The following is a 14,068-nucleotide window of genomic DNA, read 5'->3' on the forward strand; positions in this document are numbered from 1 at the left end:
GCCCTATCACTCTTGCAGCTGCAGTTTACCAGAGAACATGAACTACAGTTCTTCATATACTGCCCGAGCTTCTTTTTGAGCCTTTTAACTTCTTTAACAACCTCAGATGCTACTTTCAACTCTCTAGTAGAAGATTTTGACTCAGAGTTTTGTCCCACCAACAATGTGTCTGTTGGTTCCTTAAAAATTTGCAAACATTAGTAGATTAGTAATTTTTTTTTTTGGTAGTGATGGAGGGGTTTGGGGTGAGGCTTTTTAGACTAGATTAGTAGGTATTGGACATATGGAGGTGGAGATTACACAAGTCATTTTCCAACTTCTATTTTCAACTTTAGGTGGGAAACAAACATAATAAAATGCCTGATGACACTTTCAACTCCTCATTTTATTCAGTACTTGTTTTGCACATGTCAGAAGTGGACATTTATTGTCATCCATGTTTGACTGTTAATGCCTCTATGGAATGTAATCTCTACCTAGCCACACACTCTATCTCCTTCTGCTTCTTGTTTTTCCAGTGTCAAAAAAAACTCTCCCAATCTCATGAAAAATAAAATAAAACACCTAAAAACCCTTCCCTCAATACTGTCTAATAGATGGAGCCATACTTGAATGAAATCAACAGAATAAGAAGAAGAAAATGAAAAGGGAGAGGCATATATTAAGTTATTAGAACAAATATTAATACTGTACTTAAATTGATTGTTCAGTTGTTAGTGATCATGTTCATGATTTGGTAGTTAATCTCCACGACAAGATAGAGACTTCATTTTGGATGTTTTGTTATTCCAATATTTGTATTGGATACACATTTTCTTTTGAACTCTATTATTTGCTTTTGAATACACACTAAAATTAATTCTAAGTCTTTGACCATAAATGTTGTTTTTTTTTATTACCTTTCGAGATTGAATGGTCAAGTTGAGGTCTTGAAAAATATGAACATTTTGTCTATGAATACTTGTTTCTTACTTTTCATTTGTTCAAGTACTTTTATTATGCAAAATAAAGAAAAATTGAGTAGCTCAAATCATTGTATGTCCTTCTATATGTCCTTTAATTTTGATATTTTTCTACTAGCAAATTTTTTATTATTGTTTATGTTTCATGGCATCTGTTTTGATTGAGCATTATTTATTCAGAAATTTTAGATACATATTTATTATTATTGTTATTTTTTTATTAATTTTTTCTTTTTGTTTATGCATATTTCAGAAATGTCAACCAAATCTTCAATTAACACAGATAAGAAATCATTATCAATTGTTCATCCAAAATCAAACGAAATGTTTCAAGTAAGTATTTTTTTTGGTTTTTTTACGTATTTAAAAGTTTTATCATCTGTAAATTTATCTATTTTCTTAAAAAAATTTGTTGCTATTAATACTTCTTTCTATAATTAACATATCTTTTTCATTTTCATTTATTTGTGCAGTATTTAAACGAAGATAAATTACTTTTTGTGCATTCCAATATTCGAGCTTAATGCTATTGGAGTGATATTGGATGCATACAAAGTTTTCTCAGTAATGAAGAAGTACAACAGCTAAAACAATCTTGCCTTGGGTTCATTCTAGATTTGGATTCATTGCTTGAACCATCGCATATGATATTGCATTCTCTTCTTCTACATGAGGATGGCAGCTCTAATGGGAATGAGCTTCATCTAAATTTTGGAGGAAACAAAACAAAATTTGGCATTGAAGAATTTGGAATTATAACAAGTTTAAATTGCAATGAAATTCATGTTGACATGGGGGTTAGCAATGATAATAATCGATTACTTGTAAAATATTTTGGTGGAAAATCATCAATATCTAGAAATGAGTTGAAAGATTTCGTTAAATCTAGAAAGATAGATATTGATGCTGAGGATGCTGTGAAATTAGTGAAAGTATATATTGTGGAAAATATATTAGGTAGTAAAAGAGGAGATAGGTTAGTAGACAATTTTGTCTTGAGTTTAGTAGATGATGTTCAAAAGTTTGAGGCATATCCTTGGGGTCGTCGTTCTTTTAATGAAACTATAAAATATCTCACAAGCGCCCTAGATTCATCAAAGACAGGATATGAGCTATGTGGCTTCCCTATAGCCTTCCAAGTTTGGGGTTTTGAGGTTATTCCTTTGTTGGCCTCATCGTTTGCAATTCATGTTGGTTCAAAGTTCCCCAGAATTTTGAACTGGAAGACAGGGAAGAAGAGTTGTCATTTAAAGACAATTTGGAATAAAGTTTTAAAAAAATCAAAGGTAAAAAATTTGTTTTTATTTCTTATTGTTTTTAACTTTCTCTCTTATTTTTTAGAATTGTTGTATTAATTTTTTTATTTTGTTTTATGTATAGGTTTATGCTCCCTTAAACTTTTCTAATGATGAAAGAAATTCATTTCATCATGCTATGATTTGTGTCTCTTCAACTTCTAAAAGAGGGGGAGAAGAAGATTATCATAATTCAAAAACCAAAAAGACAAAAAGTTATAGCTCAAGTAGTTCTAATGAAGAAATTATTTCTTTGTTGAAGGTTCGTTTTTTTTTTGTCTAGTTTGCATTTTGAAAATATATTGTTTGCAATTTCTTATATATTTTAGTTTTTTCTGTGTTATTTATTATATATTTTTGCCCTTCTCAGGAAATGAAAGAATATAATATTTCTATGTTTAAGGTTCGTTTTTTATTGTTTCCAATTTTTGTCCTTGTTTTTGTTTTTTTGTCTAGTTTGCATTTTCAAAATATGTTGTTTACAATTTCTTATATATTTTAGTTTTTCCTGTGTTATTCATTATATATTTTTGCCCTTCTAATTTTTTTCAGGAAATGAAAGAAGAAAATATTTCTTTGTTGAAGGTTTGTTTTTTACTGTTTTCCAGCTTATGTATTTGTTTTTGTTTTTTTGTATAGTTTGCATTTTCAAAATATGTTGTTTACAATTCCTTATATATTTTAGTTTTTCCTGTGTTGTTCATTATATATTTTTGCCCTTCTAATTTTTTTTCAGAAAATGAAAGAAGAAAATATTTGTTTGTTGAAGGTTCGTTTTTTACTGTTTTCAGCTTATGTCTTTGTTTTTGTTTTTTTGTATAGTTTTCATTTTGAAAATATGTTCTTTACAATTCCTTATATATTTTTGTTTTTTATGTCTTGTTCATTATATTTTTTTTCCCTTCTAATTTTTTTTTTCAGGAAATCAAAGAAGATCATATTGCAATGAAAAAAGATATTGCTGATATGAAAACAAAGATGAATGACATTAAGGACGGAATGAAACGTTTCTTTGATTTTATGGAGGTTTTTATGAAGAAACATGATGCAAAGAAGGAAGTTCCTGGTGAAGGGCAAGGAGAAGGAGAAGAGGAGAAGGTGAAGAACAAAGATCAGAAGTCTTCTTCTCAAGAGGAGAAATTCTTATTTGAAGATGATTTGCATCAAAGTATGAATGACTTCAACACTGTAGAATGTGTTGCTCCTTTAGCAATTATCCCGGTATGATTTTTAATCTATCTTTGAATTGAAAAACCTTTTATTATTTTGTGTTTTATGTTTTTACAAAATGTTTGCTTATTTTTCTTAAGTTGTCTGTCTAATTCTTCTTTTTAGGTTTCCAATGTCGAACCAATACAAAATGATCTTGAAGAATTTTCAACAAATAAATTTGATATTGGCCATGACAAAGATTTTGAGACCACTCCAACTTTTAATATTTTATCCCAATCATCAAATGACAATCATGAGGTTAAGAAAAAATACTCAAGAAAGAAAAGGGAAAGGAAACCAAGTAAATTTGTTTCTTCTCCATATACTCATAATTTGTCAGCAATTGTTTTTGGATTGTCCAATGAACGAAGAAAAAAGAAAGAACATTTTGTTGGACGATTTCCTTTCGAGAGCGCATTTGATGATATGCCTTCAACGGAGTTGGAAGAAAGATTCATGTCATGGTACAAGCTTGGCCTTAAGAAGTATAGGTAAATTGGTTTACTTATTGAGTGTTTACGTTAATTATATTGTTTTATATATTAATACCATTGGTTTTTGTTTTGTTTTTTTTAGGACTAAAAAAGAACCCTTCCATCCATTTTATGCCACAATGCCTGGGTTTGTATATGGCGATCAATACATTAATTATAAGAAGTGGTTCTATGATCTATATGACAAGAATGGCCTCCTTGATGATAGTGTAAGATTAATTTTTTTTTATCCTGTTTTAACTCTATGAAAATTTGTATTCTTTTTTATATTTTTTATGATTTTTCTTGTCCTTTGTTTTTTCTTATTGCAGCATATTTCAATATCACTTTATTATTTGAGAAGGAAGGCTATTTGTCATACTTGCTTGCCTTCATTTCAAAACTGTACTACATCGGACTATATTTTTGATGCATTTCTTAGGCAAGTAACGGTTAGTGAAGAAGAAATAGAAAATTATAATTGGAATAAGGAAGTGATTATAATAGATAGAATATTTGGCAAATCAATGCCATGTGGGAAGTCATGGTTAGAAGTCGATTTTGTTTATCTGCCATTTTTTATTTTAGGTGAAACTCACCTAAATCATTGGTGCTTAGGCATTCTTGACATTGATAAAAGAAAAATCTGTATTTATGATTCTTACTACCAAGATGGTGAAGAAAGCGTAAGAAATCATGTAAAGAAATATTGCCAACTTCTTCCGTATATTTTCGACTTCTTACGTTTCCATGAAAAAAGAAAAGGATATACTTCAGGTTGTGAGGAGTTCGAGTATTCATGGGTACAATGTCCATTTCAAGTTAATATGTAAGTTTTAAATTATAAATTACTTTTATTAATTGTGGTTTTAATTTATTATAAAAATCTTCTGATATGATTTTATTTTTTATGTTTGCAGGACTGATTGTGGGATTTATCTCATAAAGTTCATTGAATTACTGATGGCAGGGAAATCAGTTTTTGAAATTGGACCAGATAATGCAATTTCTATGCGGAAGAAAATGGCAATAGAATTGTGGATTCATGGTAACGTCAAGCATATGAATGAAGGATATGAAACTCCCACTAATGATGTATGCATACATTAATTATAGAAATGCACCATTGGTTTTAATTTCAAAGATTATAGATTTTAGAGTTTTTCATTTTGCTAAAACTTAGAGCTTTGTAATTTCAAAATGTAAATAAACAAAACAAAAAATTCTTATAGTAATTCAATGGAAATTTTTGCCTATTTATCTTTCATTGAAAAGTATAATTGCTGTTTATTAATTGTTTCTGAAAAAAAATAATTATCTATTATAATTAAAGTATAATGTTTGAAATTTAAACCACTTGACAAAAAAATGTTGAACCACATGGCTAAATGGCATCAAATTTTGAAACACAAGGCCAAATGACATCAAATTTAATCCAAGATTTATAATTTGTTATCAATTAAGCTCCTTTTGTAATCCAAGTATCTTTTAACCCCAATGTTTTTCATTTAAACCCCTAAGGTTTAAGTTTAAACCACTTTTGCCTAAAAATGTTGAAACACAAGGCTAAATGGCTTCAAATTTTGAACCATAATTTATAAAAAAAAAATTCCATTAAGCTCTAATTATAATTCAAGTCTATTTTAAACCACAATGTCTTAAATTTAAACCATTAAGCTTTAAATTTAAACCACATGCCTAAATATTTAAACCGCAATCCTTAAATGACTTAAACTATGAACCATTAATCTTAAATAGCAATTAAAATTTAATCCCCAAGGTTTAAGTTTTAATCCTATAGGCTTAAATCATAATAATAATAATCTGATAAACAGTTTCACTCAAAGTTTAAATCCTTAGCCTTTAAATTTAAGTAAATAGGCTTAAATTTTAATCCAAGTTTCAATATTTGTCAAAAATTTAGAGCTCATGTTCTGATTGGCAATGAAAAAAAAATTATATTTATAGAAGTTACATGCTCTGTGCGCTGCGGCCCTAATAAAATAGTGTCGCGGTGCGCAGAGAAAACAAGATCCACTCTGTCTTTTTTCCCTGGGCGCCGCGGCTCTGATGTTTCATAGTGTCTGGGCGCCGCGGCGCAACCCCTAAGCTTAAAACCACAATATTTTCAATTTAAACCTCTAAGTTTTAAATTAAAACCCCTAAGCTTTAAATTTAAACCACTTGTTTAAAATTTTAAACCACAATATAAATGGCATCAAATTTTTGATCCCTAATGCTAAATGGCATCACGAATTTTGATCAACAAGGCTAATTGGCATCAAATTTAAACCAAAATTTATAAATTTTAATCCATTAAGTTCTATTTATAATCCAAGTCTCTTTAAACCACTAAGTATTAAACTTAAACCGTTAATCTTTAAATTGAAGCCACTTGCTTAAGAATTTAAGCCACAAACCAAATGGAATAAAATTTTGAACCCCTAGGCTAAATGACATCAAATTTTCAACCACATACATAAATGACATAAACTTTTGAACCAAAATTTATGAATTTTTATCCATTCAGCTCTATTTATAATCCAAGTCTCTTTAAACCACAATATTTTAAATTTAAACCCCTAAGCATTAAAGTTAAACCCCTAAGCTTTAGATTTAAACCACTTGCTTAAAATTTTAAACCACAATATAAATGACATCAAATTTTGATCCCTAATGCTAATTGGCATCACGAATTTTGATCCACAAGGCTAATTGGCATCAAATTTAAACCAAAATTTATAAATTTTTATCCATTAAGATATATTTATAATCCAAGTCTCTTTATCCAACAATGTTTTTAATGTAAACCCCTAAGCTTTAAGTTTGAACAACTTTTCTAAAAATTTAAACTACAATCCAAATCGAATCAAATATTGAACCCCAACACTAAATGACATCAAATTTAAACCTCAATATATAAATTTTTATCAAATAAGCTCTTTTCATAATCCAAGTCTTTCTTAAACCTCAATGTTCTACATTTAAACCTATAAGCTTTAAGTTTAAACCACTTGACAAAAAAATGTTGAACCACACGGCTAAATGACATCAAATTTTGAAGCACAAGGCTAAATGACATCAAATTTAATCCAAGATTTATAATTTGTTATCAATTAAGCTCCTTTTGTAATCCAAGTATGTTTTTAACCCCAATGTTTTTCATTTAAACCCCTAAGGTTTAAGTTTAAACCACTTTTGCCTAAAAATGTTGAAACACAAGGCTAAATGGCTTCAAATTTTGAACCATAATTTATAAAAAAAAAAAAATTCCATTAAGCTCTAATTTTAATTCAAGTCTATTTCAAACCACAATGTCTTAAATTTAAACCATTAAGCTTTAAATTGAAACCCCTAAGCTTTAAATTTAAACCACATGCCTAAATATTTAAACCGCAAGCCTTAAATGACTTAAACTATGAACCATTAATCTTAAATAGCAATTAAAATTTAATCCCCAAGGTTTAAGTTTGAATCCTTTAGGCTTAAATCATAATAATAATAATCTGATTAACAGTTTCACTCAAAGTTTAAATCCTTAGCCTTTAAATTTAAGTAAATATGCTTAAATTTTAATCCAAGTTTCATTATTTGTCAAAAATTTAGAGCTCATGTTCTGATTGGCAATGAAAAAAAAAAATTATATTTATAGAAGTTACATGCTCTGTGCACCGCGGCCCTTATAAAATAGTGCCGCGGCGCGCAGAGAAAACAAGATCCACTCTGTCTTTTTTCCCTGGGTGCCGCGGCTCTGATGTTTTGTAGAGTCCAAGAACTTTACTTAGCTAAGATAGATAATAGTATGATAGTATTTATAGCATTATCTTTGTTACTGTGGATTTTTGGTTCAGACCGGGAATTATTTGGACACTCATAGTAGTACTTATAGATTTTCTAAGTTTAATCTATAGTTTAAGAATATTAAGTATAACCCAAGGTTTGATTAAAGTGACTGATATTAAGGATTATATGTATTATATTATAAGGTTTAGACTTCAACCAATAGGATTTTAAGCACATGTTATGAATGGTAATTAAGGATTAAGTATTTTGGAGGATTAAATTAAATAAGGGTAAAGTTTGAATGTTATAGGGTCAGTCAGCAGCTTTGAGTACGTTGAGGGCTTAGTCAAGGCTGTTTACTCCATTCAAACTTAGCTAAAAATGTGTAATTTCGTGTTTAAATATTCAGCGTGTGCCGATATATCGCAGCTATAGGGGGCGATATGTCGCAGCACGTAGATACGGAAAACACGAAACGATGCACGGTCGCCTCGGGCATACTGGCCCAGGCGATATATCGCCTACAGGGGGCGATATATCGCCTCCTTCAGCATGGATTCAAACTCTTTTGAATTCATTTCCTTTCAGCCATTCAAACTCCTTCAACAGTCCAGCATCTTGTGAACGAGTCTTCAGCCTCTGCTGAACGATTATTCAAATGATTTTCACCTAAAAAGCCATTATTTTTATTCAAGTAAAATCAAGATATTTTCATTCCCAAACTCTATAAATAGGACCTAGTACCCAGCCATTATTCACCATTTGCTCTAAGTTCAGAAGCTGCTAGTGTTAAGTGAGTGTGAGAGTGTAAACACTTGGTTGGGGAAAAACTATAAGCTTAAACATCATAAGCTTATCAAACACTTTGGGAAGTGAGTTCTATAGTATTTCGGTGAAGGTTAGAGTGATCTTGCAATCTTTGAGGTAAACCCAAAACTCTAGTTCCTTTCTGTATTTTATGTTATTTCTTTTCTCAAAACCTTCTACTCAGTCCCCTAACCTTATTCTTATTTTGGTTAGGGAATCCAAGCTCTTAAGCATATAAGTTGGTAAGTATGTTTTTATGGTTTAGTCTTTCCATCTCTTTCATTTCATCTCCTTTCTTTAGACTCACTCTTTCTTATGGTTTTAGGAGTGTTCCAAAAGTCCCAACTCAGTCCATAATCCCGGTAACTTTGGTAAGGAAAATAGGCTAGAATATATATGTTTATGTTTATGTTATCTTTTGTGTTATGATGTGATATGGGTATGTTATGAATATGTTGTGCATGTGTATGTTGTAGGCTTGGGCATATGCCCTATTTGACTAACAAGACCCCAAAAAGATTGTGGGCATAAGCCTATTTAGCTGGTAGGACCCCACTAATCTCATGGGCATAAGCTTGTTTAGTCTATGGGACCCCAAGTAATAATGGCCATTATAATGAGTGAATTATGTGTTATGATATGTCTTTACGTTATTATGAAATTATGTTTATGTTTATGACTATGTGTTAGATTTTCCTTGCTGGGCATTAGGCTCACTCCTTTCTGTTTATGTGCAGGAAATAAGCTTTAGAGGCGGTAAGATTCGTGACGCTTGGGAGGATGTGTATCGATGGTGAATGGAGTCAAGGGGCCGAGCGTTATTCGATTCGAGGATGTAGTCTTGTTTATGCTTTTATGGTTTTAAATGTATTTTCCGCATTTTCTATGTAACTCTTTTTAGTTTTTAAGTTATTTTTGTTTTAAAGACAATGGGTACCCATATCCTACTTATTATTTATGAAAGTAACCTTTGTTTCTACAAGTTTATAATAAATTGTGGTATTTTCGCAAATATATGTTTTAGTAAGAATATGTATGTATAGTTCGATAATGGTCCAAGAGTCTAGATTAGTGGGTCGTTACATGTTTCATAGTGTCTGGGCGCCGCGGCGCAACCCCTAAGCTTAAAACCACAATATTTTCAATTTAAACCTCTAAGTTTTAAATTTAAACCCCTAAGCTTTAAATTTAAACCACTTGTTTAAAATTTTAAACCACAATATAAATGACATCAAATTTTTGATCCCTAATGCTAAATGGCATCACGAATTTTGATCAACAAGGCTAATTGGCATCAAAGTTAAACCAAAATTTATAAATTTTAATCCATTAAGTTCTATTTATAATCCAAGTCTCTTTAAACCACTAAGTATTAAACTTAAACCGTTAATCTTTAAATTGAAGCCACTTGCTTAAGAATTTAAGCCACAAACCAAATGGAATAAAATTTTGAACCCCTAGGCTAAATGACATCAAATTTTCAACCACATACATAAATGACATAAACATTTGAACCAAAATTTATGAATTTTTATCCATTCAGCTCTATTTATAATCCAAGTCTCTTTAAACCACAATATTTTAAATTTAAACCCCTAAGCATTAAAGTTAAACCCCTAAGCTTTAGATTTAAACCACTTGCTTAAAATTTTAAACCACAATATAAATGACATCAAATTTTGATCCCTAATGCTAATTGGCATCACGAATTTTGATCCACAAGGCTAATTGGCATCAAATTTAAACCAAAATTTATAAATTTTTATCCATTAAGATATATTTATAATCCAAGTCTCTTTATCCAACAATTTTTTTAATGTAAACCCCTAAGCTTTAAGTTTGAACAACTTTTCTAAAAATTTAAACTACAATCCAAATCGAATCAAATATTGAACCCCAACACTAAATGACATCAAATTTATCATTTTATATTGTGTGAGCGTTGTTAAGTTTTTCTCTATAAAGAAAAGATAGCCGCGGCTCGCTAAAATTGCAATTAGTTTGCTGTCGCTGAGCGCCGCGGCGCCAAATTGCAATAAAAGTCTACCTTCGCTGGGAGCCGCGGCACTACATTTCCAATAAATTTCCCTGTCTGCGCGCCGCGGCTCAATAATAGAGTGCCGCGGCGCGACCCCGAGCCCTCTACTTTTTATATACTTTTCTAGATCTAATTTATTCATTATTTCAAAACATCATATTCCGTTTTAGGGTTCAATCATCTTTTCCTGGTTTAGAACTTTTGTGTGCCATCTTGGAAGAAGATTTTCAAGTAAGTATATGTATTATAATTCTTATATTAAATCTTGTATGAAGAAGATTCTTTGTTTAGAAAAAATCTATGTTATGATGTTAGTTATTTTAGGGGTGTTTTGTTGTTAGTAGAGGAACTTTTATATTTGTTTAAGTTGTTGTTTGTTTCTTAGTTTTTGTTGATTACTGCATTTTATGTTTAAGATTTTGGGCATTGCATTGTTGGAAATCAAGTATTGAAGGTTGTTTTATTAGTGTGCCCACCAAGTGTTTGTGAAATTGACTCAATGATGTTCTATGTCATAATTTCATTATTTTTGGCCTAGATAGAAAAGGTTTAAAATGCAACGTTGTGGCATAAGGAAACGAAAAGAGGAAAACATGTATTGAATGAGAAGAAGACATTTGAGTTTTCTAGATTATTTAAACCAAAGAAAAAAAAATTAAAAAAACTGTTTGATTGAATAGTATAAAACAACATATATGATATGAGTGTAGAGTCCAAGAACTTTACTTAGCTAAGATAGATAATAGTATGATAGTATTTATAGCATTATCTTTGTTACTGTGGATTTTTGGTTCAGACCGGGAATTATTTGGACACTCATAGTAGTACTTATAGATTTTCTAAGTTTAATCTATAGTTTAAGAATATTAAGTATAACCTAAGGTTTGATTATGTGACTGATATTAAGGATTATATTTATTATATTATAAGGTTTAGACATCAACCAATAGGATTTTTAAGCACATGTTATGAATGGTGATTAAGGATTAAGTATTTTTGAGGATTAAATTTAATAAGGAGTAAAGTTTGAATGTTATAGGGTCAGTCAGCAGCTTTGAATACGTTGAGGGCTTAGTCAAGGCTGTTTACTCCATTCAAACTTAGCTAAAATTGTGTAATTTCGTGTTTAAATATTTAGCGTATGCCGATATATCGCAGCTATAGGGGGCGATATATCGCAGCACGTAGATACGGAAAACACGAATCGATGCACGGTCGCCTCGGGAACAGTGGTCCAGGCGATATATTGCCTATAGGGGCGATATATCGCCTCCACCAGCATGTTTTCAAACACTTTTGAATTCTTTTCCTTTCAGCCATCCAAACTCCTTCAACAGTCCAGCATCTTTTGAACGAGTCTTCAGCCTCTGCTGAACAATTATTCAAATGATTTTCACCTAAAAAGCCATTATTTTTATTCAAGTAAAATCAAGATACTTTCATTCTCAAACTCTATAAATAGGACCTAGTACCCAGCCATTATTCACCTTTTGCTCTAAGTTCAGAAGCTGCTAGTGTTAAGTGAGTGTGAGAGTGTAAACACCTGGTTTGGGAAAATCATAAGCTTATCAAACACTTTGGGAAGTGAAGATCTATAGTATTTCGGTTGAGGTGTAGATTGGTCTTTCAAGTCTTTGAGGTAAACCCAAAACTCTAGTTCATTTCTATATTATGTTATTTTCTTTCTCATAGTCTTCTACTCAATCTCTAACCTTAATCTTCACTTTGGTTAGGGAATCCAAGTTCTTAAGCACATAAGTTGTGGTAAGCATATTTTCTTTTAATGGTTTAGTCTTCCTATTCATTTTCATCTCTTCTTCTTCTTAAGACTCACTCTTTCTTATGGTTTTAGGAGTGTTCCAAAAAGTCCCAACTCAGTCCATTATATCCCGGTAACTTTGGTAAGGAAAATAGGCTAGAATCTATATGTTTATGTTTATGTTATCTTATGTGTTATGTTATGATATGTTATGAATATGTTATGTATGTATGTTTGTAGGCTTGGGCATATGATCCATATGACTAACAAGACCCCAAATGGATTATGGGCATATGACCTACTTAGCTAGTAGGACCCCACTAATTCCATGGGCATATGCTTGTTTAGTCTATGGGACCCCAAGTAATAATGGCCATTATAATAAGTGTATTATGTGTTATGATATGTCTTTACGTTCTTATGAAATTATGTATATGATTAAGTGTTAGATTTTTCCTTGCTGGGCATTAGGCTCATTCCTTTCTGTTTATGTGCAGGAAATAAGCTTTAGAGGTGGAAAGATTCATGACGCTTAGAGGATGTGTATCGATGGTGAATGGAGTCAAGGGGCCGAGCGTTATTCGATTCGAGGATGTAGTCTTGTTTATGTTTTTATGGTTTTAAATGTATTTTCCGCATTTTCTATGTAACTCTTTTTAGTTTTTAAGTTATTTTTGTTTTAAAAACAATGGGTACCCATATCCTACTTATTTTATGAAAGTAAACTTTGTTTCTACAAGTTTCTGATAAATTATGGTATTTTCGCAAAAATGTAAGTTTTATGTATAGTTTCGTTAATGGTCCAAAAAGTCTAGAGTAGTGGGTCATTACAATGAGACTGTGAGTATTATTTGAGGTTAATATAGAATCTCTTTCACTGATAAATTAAAAATATTTTACATGAATGTATTCTTTAAACCAAAGAAAACATTGCTTCTTTGATTTCTAAGGTTCGAAGCATTGAAACTAATAAAAAAACAAAAAAAATGTTCATATATTATAATGAATAATAATAAACAGTCTTTTAGTGTAGAAGCTAAGAACCCATTTCCTGTATAAAGCTGCAATAGAGAAATGAAAAACATTAGTATTTCAAAGATCAATCATGATACATAAGAATTCGTAATATATGGTCAAATTTTCAAGAATCATTCTAGCAATCTACTTTCTTTACTTCCAAATTACATTTTATGATATTTTCTAAGCAGAAGATGATAATTGAAAATTATATGAAACATAATTATGTTTAGGAGAATTATATGTTGTGAGCTCATTGATTGCTTGTAGAATTATATGTATTGGAGAATTATATGTATTGGAGAATTATATGTTCTGAGCATACGATCTGTCTCCACCTTATAATTACACATTAAAGCCCATTGCTTGCTTTTTATGTCTTGGAGAATTTTATGTTGTGAGCTTATTGCTTGCTTTTTTGATCACCCCTAATTTTTTTTAGGCAATTCAATATTATATATATATGAGTTATTATAAATATAAATATATGCCTATTTGATGATTATACAATGTTTTGACATCATTGTTTTTGGTATTGTATTTTTTAGGTAATTTTGAAGAAATATTTTTTGTGTCTTATCTTGTGCAAATGGCTCCTAAAAAGAAATCAAAGGTATCTACTGAAGCTTCTACTTCTAGGGATAAAAATCCAAAGTTTAACTCAGATAAGTTTGTTAGTGAAGAAGCTGAGAAGAGATTTGATAGTATGCGAGCAAAGAAAG

Source organism: Humulus lupulus, chromosome 8 (genome assembly GCF_963169125.1).
Source record: "Humulus lupulus chromosome 8, drHumLupu1.1, whole genome shotgun sequence".
Lineage (NCBI taxonomy): Eukaryota > Viridiplantae > Streptophyta > Magnoliopsida > Rosales > Cannabaceae > Humulus > Humulus lupulus.